The sequence below is a fragment of the Equus przewalskii genome, chromosome 2 (assembly GCF_037783145.1).
Source record: "Equus przewalskii isolate Varuska chromosome 2, EquPr2, whole genome shotgun sequence".
NCBI lineage: Eukaryota > Metazoa > Chordata > Mammalia > Perissodactyla > Equidae > Equus > Equus przewalskii.
The window spans coordinates 26,273,880-26,281,650 of record NC_091832.1 but is presented as its reverse complement, the minus strand read 5'-3'; the positions used below and the strand labels follow the sequence as shown (position 1 = coordinate 26,281,650).

The window sequence follows — 7,771 nt, the reverse complement described above, 5'->3', positions numbered from 1 at the left end:
ACAGCGAGCTGTGAGGGAAACCAAGGCCCTGGGGAGGTCTGGGGCGGTTGGAAACCACTGGCTCACTGAATGGAGTGTCTTTCTCTGGGTCACTGTTGGCCCGTCAACATTCCACTGTGCCACCCGGCATGGTGGCTCACCTACCTGCTCGGGGACGGCAGAGAAAACTGTCTTGATGCGTCCAAATAGAGGCGTCCTGGCAACCCTGGACGGAGACGTGCTCCCGAGGCCATAAATCCGAGGCTGATGACTCACCCGGGCAGGTGCCCCTGCCACCTCACCCTTGACTGACCATTCAGATGTTTTGTTCTTGCTGTTCCCTCTGCCTGGTGCCCTGTCCCCTAAACGCTTGGTCTCCCCAGATGCTGCCCCTCCTCAGTGCACCTGCACCCGTGGACCTTGAAGGCCGAGCACAGAGGAGGGGAATGGACTGTGGAGCCAGAGAGGTGTGGTTTTACCCCTGCTCTGCCTCTCACTTGCCTGTGACCTCAGACTTGTTGTTGAAGTGCTGCACGGCTCGGCTCATCCATCTGTCGTGTGCGGACGGTGACGCCAACCCCACAGGGTTTTTACACGGAGTGACTGTGGTAATGCGTGAGAAAGGTCTGGTGCACAGCGGGTGCCTAAGAATTGCAGGCGGACACAGTCAGCACTGTGCTGACAAAAGCTGGCTCTGCTCGGGCCCTTCACCTCAGGAAGGGCAGGCGGGAAGCGGGAACTCTCACCCAGCAGCCTCGCTCTGGGAAGGAGAAATGGAAAATGTTCTAATTCCAAAGAGTAAATGTCAGCGGCTTGGGAAGGATTCTGAGGTTCTGAAAATAAACCCCCAGGCATGGAAGGGAAGGGGGGAAGGCGGGAGAGAAAGGAGGGGGATGTGGGGGAGGCCCCGGGGGAGCAGCAGGGTGTGAGAGTGGGGTGGGGCTGTTCTGCCAGGTGCCTCCTTGAGACCTTGGGTGGGGGTTCAGGCAGCCTCTGCGTTCTGGGGGGCTCTGCTGCCACTGAGCAGAATGCGGGGATGGCCAGTCTCCTTCAAGTCTCTCATACACCCTTGATGCTGTGACCCCACAGGCTGTGGGGCTCGGAAACCCTGAAGAACCGCGGGTCTCCAATCTGAGTCCTCCTTGCAGTTCTGGCCCGGCCCCAGGGCCCGCTGCTGGTGGCTCCTTGAAGTTCCTTCTGTGGCCCTTGCTCCTCTTCGGTCTTCCCCTGCTGTGTTCCCAGCTGGGAGACCGCTCCTGACTCGGGCTCTGGTGAATTGCTCTGCACTCGGGCAGGCCGCTCGACCTCTCTGTGCCCGATTTCCTGGTGTTGAAATGGGATTGGAGCGTGTGCTCACGCAACCCTCTCATGCGTGTTTTCACTCCTGCTCCACCGTGCCGTCACCGTGAACCCGCTCCCTGTTTAGTGTTCTGAATCTCACCACTCGCTCCAGCCGGCCTTCAACAGATCACTCGGGGGCCCTGCTCTGTCCGACAGCCTGTGATTTTCAGACCCCCGTCCCCCGCGGGAGAAACCCGGGCTGGAGCGGGAGGCTGTCTGATCCTACCTCTCCCTCAGGGCTCGGCGAGGGCCTGGACGCCCCACTAAGGGTTGCTCTGAGCAGCCGCAGGGCGAACGCACAGGCCCCGCCAGGCTGGACGACTAATGCCCTCACACTCTGAAGACACCATTTTAAGGACCTAGGCTGGGCATTAAAACACTCGGCTTGACCAAGGTCACACAGCAAATTCGTGGCAGACTTGAGCCTAAATAACCCAAGTGTCCTAACGCCCAGCCAAGTTCCTGTCCCACCACAGGCAGTGTTAGACGTGGACCACAGCCCCATAGACCCTCCTGGCCTGGTGTGGGAGGGGGAACCTGAACTGGCCTTGACCTGCCAAGCTCTGAGTCTGGCTGAGCTGTGTGACCTTGGTCAAGCCGCTTAACCTCTCTGGGCATCAGTTTCCTCCTCTGTTCAGAGAAAAGCTGGCATTATGTTCCCTTTCACTCTAGGGTTCTGCGGCATATGAATGAGAATAACTCAAAAATGTATTGATCGCTTACCATGTGCCAGGCATCACACTAAACACATAGATGGCTTATGTCATTTGATTATATATAGAGATGTAAGACAGAAATAATCCTGTTTCTGTTATTACTCCTGGAGGAGGCAACTGAGACTCCCAGAGGTGAAATAACACGCCCGGGGTTGCATAGCTAGTTATGGCAAAGCAGGCTCTCCCATGCTCTGCTGGAGCACCCACTCCCACCCTGCACACGGCAGATCCAGAGCCTGCTCTGCCTCCCCAGAGAGGGAACCGCTTCATTACAAAAGCAGAACGGCTTCATTACAAAAGGCCCCTCTTCACAAAGACCAAACACGGAGGCCAGTGAAACTCACTCAGTTTCAGCATCACTTTGGAAATCAATGCGCTGTGATTGCGAATCCAGCATCTGTCAGCAGCTGCCTATCTTTGGCTGGATATTTGCAGGCGTCTCCCCAGGCTCCTCTGCCCCCGGGGACCAGCAGAGCAGTTCCAGAGCATCATTGATCTTTTGGCTAACGTGTCCCCATGACGTACAAATCTGCTGTTACTCAGAGAGCTGTCTGCCGTGGCGGCACAGAAGACGTGCTACCTGGAGAGCAAGAGCTGTCCGTCATTTCATTGAAAAGCCCGCCCCCATGCACCATGCCCACCCCCACCCCACACACGCCTTGGTCCTGGGCTCACAGTGCAGTTCTGGAAAGCTCCTGCTCTCTACTGTCTCAACTGTGCACAGAGTGGTGGGGGACAGCCGTCAGTAGGGTGTCAGAGATACTTCCAGTTATGTGCACGTGCCCCGTTCCCAGGGCCCCGGGCTTCTCCCAGGGAGTCAGCACCTGTTTCCTGCAGGAGGGGAGTTCGTGGGAGGTGACGCTGTGCCCCTGTCCTGGGCGTTCTGTCTAGTGTCCAGTGTAAGCAGCTGAGGAGGCAGCAGGGGAGGGCCTGGGGCCCCCGAGAGTGGAAACACTGTCCTTGGATTGCAACGGCCTCTGCTGGGCACTGTGGGCAGAAAGGGCAGAGTGTGTGGTCTCACAGCCTATTCCTGGGCATGGGGGCTTTCCTGGAAACCAGGGGTGGAAAAGCACTGGCTGCTTTGGGGACGGATGCTTCTCGGCCGGCTGGACATCAGATCTGAGTGGGAAGGCTCTGAGGGTCCAGCCCCTCATTCTACTACTGGGGCCCTCAGCCCCAGGGGGAGAAAGCTGACTTGGTCTCAGGCAGGAAGCAGACACTGATGTCCCTCACTAAACCATCAGTTTGGTGACACCAGTGTCCAGCGAGCATTAGTGAGTGAGAGAGTGAACGAGGTGGTAATCGTGATATAAATGTAGACGGTGATGTCATGTGTCCATTGCAGGCTCTGGAACCACGTGGCCCGGCTTTAAATAGAATCGCAAGTCCACCACTTACTGTGTGACCTTGGGCGGGTAAGGGGACCTCCCTGAGACTCAGTTTCCTCAGCTGTGAAGTGGGGTTCCGCTCGTCCCCACCTCATGCGGTTGTTGAGAGGCTTAACTGAGGAATGGCAAGTTCAGCATTTAGCACAGTGCTGGGAACACAGAAACCAACGGAAAGAATAGTTCTTAGCACTCGAACTATTTTTCACCATTAACCTATTTTCTTTCTTCTAGGATACCATCTATCAGAAGTTACCTCAGCAATTTAATAACAGCTTCTGAGGGGGAAAGAAAACAGAAAGAAGGATGAAATTAAATGTCTAGATCAATTGAAAGAAGCATCTTCTTTTGGACAGTTTGAAATGTATGCCCCAGAATTGAAGAAATGCAATATTAATATCAAAAGGCGGTTTCTAGATTTCGGATTCCTGGAAACGCTCCCAGGAACCGCCAAAGAGGAAGAGCAGAAGCAGCGCTGTTCCCGCGAACAGAGTAGAGTTCTATTCTGCTACCAACTGGCCGAGGGACGCGGGGACGTCCCCTGCTCACTGTCTTCAGTTTTCTGTGGGACAATGAGCCTCAGGCCTCCTAGCCCTGACTCTGGCAGAAGAGCAAATTCCTTGGCCTGACCCAGCGGCACGTGCGGGCTCCTGGGGAGGGGCGTGGCCGACCCGGCCTCCCCCAGTGACCTGCACCTCCCCTCAGGCCCAGAGTGAAGAGCAGGGCAGCGGAGGCCACACTGCCAGGACCCTGGGCCTCGGGACGCAGCAGGCCGGGTTCCCAGCCTCCTCCCTGTGCGTTTGCTGGAGTCCTGTACCCACTCTTGGCGCCAGCCTGTCCCCATCTCTGCCCTCCCCGCCCTGCCATCCTAGACTGGCTCCCAGGATGCCTGGAAGGCAGACTCTGGCAGCCTGTGAGAGGGTGGGAGGGAGGGCAGGACCCCAGAGGAGAAGGGAGAAGAAATCATGGGCTCCAAGTGGGTGCATTTACTCCCATCTGCTCCAGGTTATCTTTAAATAGGATAAAATTACCCTCTCAGCTCCTTTATCTCCATGCAGTACTTCTAAAAAAAGAGCATCTTGACATTTTAGGAGGAAAAAAATAAGGAGAAGATGAGACATGTAATATCCAGTGTATACTGAGGATGGAGAAATTTCAATGAACTCATAGTCAAACCTCCTTAATGTCTTGAAAAAGAAAACCACACCGGGGTCTGATGTCGGGAGGGGAGGAGAGTATTCCAGGAGGAAAGCCCGGCTCCGAGGTAGAAAGAAGGCTGTGGGGAGGGGGTGGGGCAGGTTGGTCCCCTGGAGCTGGGGTCTGAGACAGGCCGTTGGGGTTTGGGGGGCTGATGCAAGAACTCTGGGACTCAAGCGCCCCAGGACTCTGCACTCACTACCCACCCCCCCCCCCCACTTGCTTTCTACCCCTTTGCAAACTGGCTCCTGGCCCCCCTGCTAGTGAGACTCTCTCCATGGTAAGGCCTCACCAGCAAGTCCTTGCCTTGGCTGTCAGCTCCCGCCCTCTCCCCACGCCCACCCTCTCCCTGGTCAGCCAGGACCCTGTGCTCCCTGGTGGCCCTCTTCTGTCCACTCTGTTTCTGCTCTTCACTGCTCCTTCTCTGAAGATGCCCCCAAGCTGTGTTCCCTAGTCCCTTCTCCTTGACCTGCTAACAGACCTGGGACTCAGGGACATGGGAAGGAGACTTCGGTCAAGGTCACAGCAACAGGCACTAGAAGCAGGTAAGACCATGAAAAGGCCAACAGATAAATGCGCTTTTTTGTTTTTTGCTGTTTGGTTTTGTTTTTAATAATACAAAGCCTTAGAGAGAGACTTCGGCAAGCTCCCAGGGACCCAGTGCCAGACTCAAAGAACTATTGTTATATCTCCAGCACAATCATTCTCACATCGTGTCTTCTGTCCTTGGGGCTACAAGAGATGGTCTGAACAGAGGCGGCCAGACCCCTCGGGCCAACCTAAAGCAGAGGCGGGCAGCCTGCGTCTCCCTTCTGTCCCACACAGGATGGTCTTTAAATACTCTTTCTTCAGGAGACCTGTTTCCTCCCCTTTTTTTTTCTGGCACTTGTCCCCTGTCACTGCTGGCCTCCCTCCCTGTCCTGTGGTCCTGAATTCTCAGCACATCCTGGATGCAGCCTGTGGTCTGAGATGCTCCATTGTTCGTCTTGCAAATAGCCTTTGCCTTGGGGCATGACTTTGCTGGATGAAGGCGCTTGCTGTTCTAAGCCTCACTTGCCTGGGCATGGAAACCCTCCCTAGATGAAGTCTTTACATACCTGTGCTCCTCCCATAGGGACCAGTCCTGTCCTCCTCCCCAGCCCCAGGGAGACCCAGGCCCCTCAGAGTGAATGCTGGAACAAGATCCATGGGACTCAGCATCACTGGTACCTTCCTTACAGAGTGATGGGTCTTCGAGCTGATGTGAGACTGCAGGCAGCACGTTCAAGGAGAAAGAGGATGAACTTGGAAGCAGACACACCTGCCTTCAGATCCTGGTTCTATCATTTGCCAGCCACGTGACCTTGGGCAAGTCACCCTCAACCCTCTGATGACACATTTCTCCACAGGAGCAACCTGCCAGGGTTCCTGCGAGGCTGGGCCCAGTGTCTGACACACATCTGCTCCAGAGGATGAATGCTAACCTCTTTTCTAGAATTTCTCCAGTTTCTTTTAATCATCTGTTTATTTGCCTGTGGTCCTCACAGGCTCGAGAGCTCCTGAAGGCAGGAATCGCATCTGTGCTCTCAGCTTCAAGTCCCGTGTGGGCAAGGCATCAGTTGCCGGTACAGGCGGCCTGACCTCGTGGGACACCTGGGCTCTCGAACACTGCTTTGCCTGAGTCCTTGCCTTCTCTTCCTTGAAGCACTGCGCATGGATCAGAGCTCCTTGGTCTGTCCTGTGTCTGTCACCCTCTCTATACTCATTTTTTCTCTTAGAGTCAACAATGTGTTTTATTATACACCTTAGATTTATACATTTCACATATGACTTTAAAGCTTCAACTAATAATTCAATGAAGAAATTTTATATATAGATAGTATGTGTACAGAGAACATAGTATATATATAGTATATAATATATAGCATATAGACTATATATAGTATACAGTACGTATATAGTGTGTGTATATACACATATATATAAAACTATATCTATAGTTTTTACAGTTTTATCTATATACAAAACTAATATATATATATATAGTTTTTCACCTGGATGTACTTAATACTGTGAACCATGATGGAAAATGTCTTCTCTTGATCTAACTGCCTTTTTTGTTGCATTTTATTACAGCAAATGGCTTCAGTAGATACAATATTGCTAATTGGAAACAACGAGAATGACTTTATACCCTGTATCTTTTTGAAATCTCTACGCTCTAAGGATTATTTGTATCCTACGAGAGGCCCAAAGATGGTCCAAAGAAAATAACACTGTCCACAAACTACTGGAGCGCCTGCCTGAGAACCGCAGGACTCAGGATCGTCAGCCTCCCGGGACGCGGTGGCGGGATGACGGAGTTCTCCTCCAGGTCCCCCGAGAATGCTGTCCTCGCCCCGCAGGCGTCTTCGCTGCAGGCTGAGTAGGACTCTGAGATGGTCTTGTGCACGCTGAGCCCAACTGCTGGTCCGTGTCGACTGCAACCTGACTGACAGAGACCAATAAAAATAATATGACCCTTTCCTTTTGAAATGTCCTCTAATAACTCCATTAGTTTCGCAGCCAAACCAAGGCATGGAAATTCCAGAACAACAGAGAAGTTTGTGCCACTCCCCCCCAGCTATGGGGACTGTTCTCCCAATCACATAACTCGTAACCTCACCAAGGGCCTCTGTAGCCGTGAAATGCTCTGGCCAGTGGGTGAGGGGCTGTAGGTGGACAGTGTCTGTGGGCAGACCAAGCTAATGTTGTTGGAGCGGAGCAGGTCACCGCAGGGGAGGGCCCTGGGAGTGGTCACCATGCTACAGCCACCGCTGCAGCCCAGCGTGACCTGGACAGCCCTGCTGGAAGTCGTGCTGTGCCCGGTCCCTGCAGGGCCGGCCGAGGAACGTCTATATTCATTTCTTGAACTTCGTTCTGTTCCATTTTCATTCAAATGACTTCCTGAAACCGATTTTCTGGGCCCCTGGTGGCATTTCCATTCATGCTTGCTCACTTTTATTGACTTTTATGGCATCGTCTCTGGAACGGGTTCATTAATTTCCTCCTTTTCTTTCTTAAGATACACCAGCTCATTTTTCAACACTTTCTTTTTGTAGCTCTCATCAATAACTCTTCTTCGAGCCCTTGGGTCTTTCAGTTTTTCATTTTGTTTCGTGTCTGGCCATCCTG

General features: G+C 53.3%; 1 long non-coding RNA gene across 1 annotated transcript in view; it reads left to right on the top strand.

The window, feature by feature from the left end:
* The window catches only part of LOC139079740 (uncharacterized), a 22,814-nt gene extending 15,693 nt beyond the window's left edge, over positions 1-7,121 (top strand). Inside the window, exons 2-5 of the long non-coding RNA XR_011533636.1 lie at positions 3,656-4,215; positions 4,513-5,163; positions 5,839-5,965; positions 6,734-7,121. This is a non-coding gene — a long non-coding RNA (uncharacterized lncRNA). The remainder of the gene's footprint in view (positions 1-3,655; positions 4,216-4,512; positions 5,164-5,838; positions 5,966-6,733) is intronic.
* The last annotated feature ends 650 nt before the right edge of the window (positions 7,122-7,771 follow it).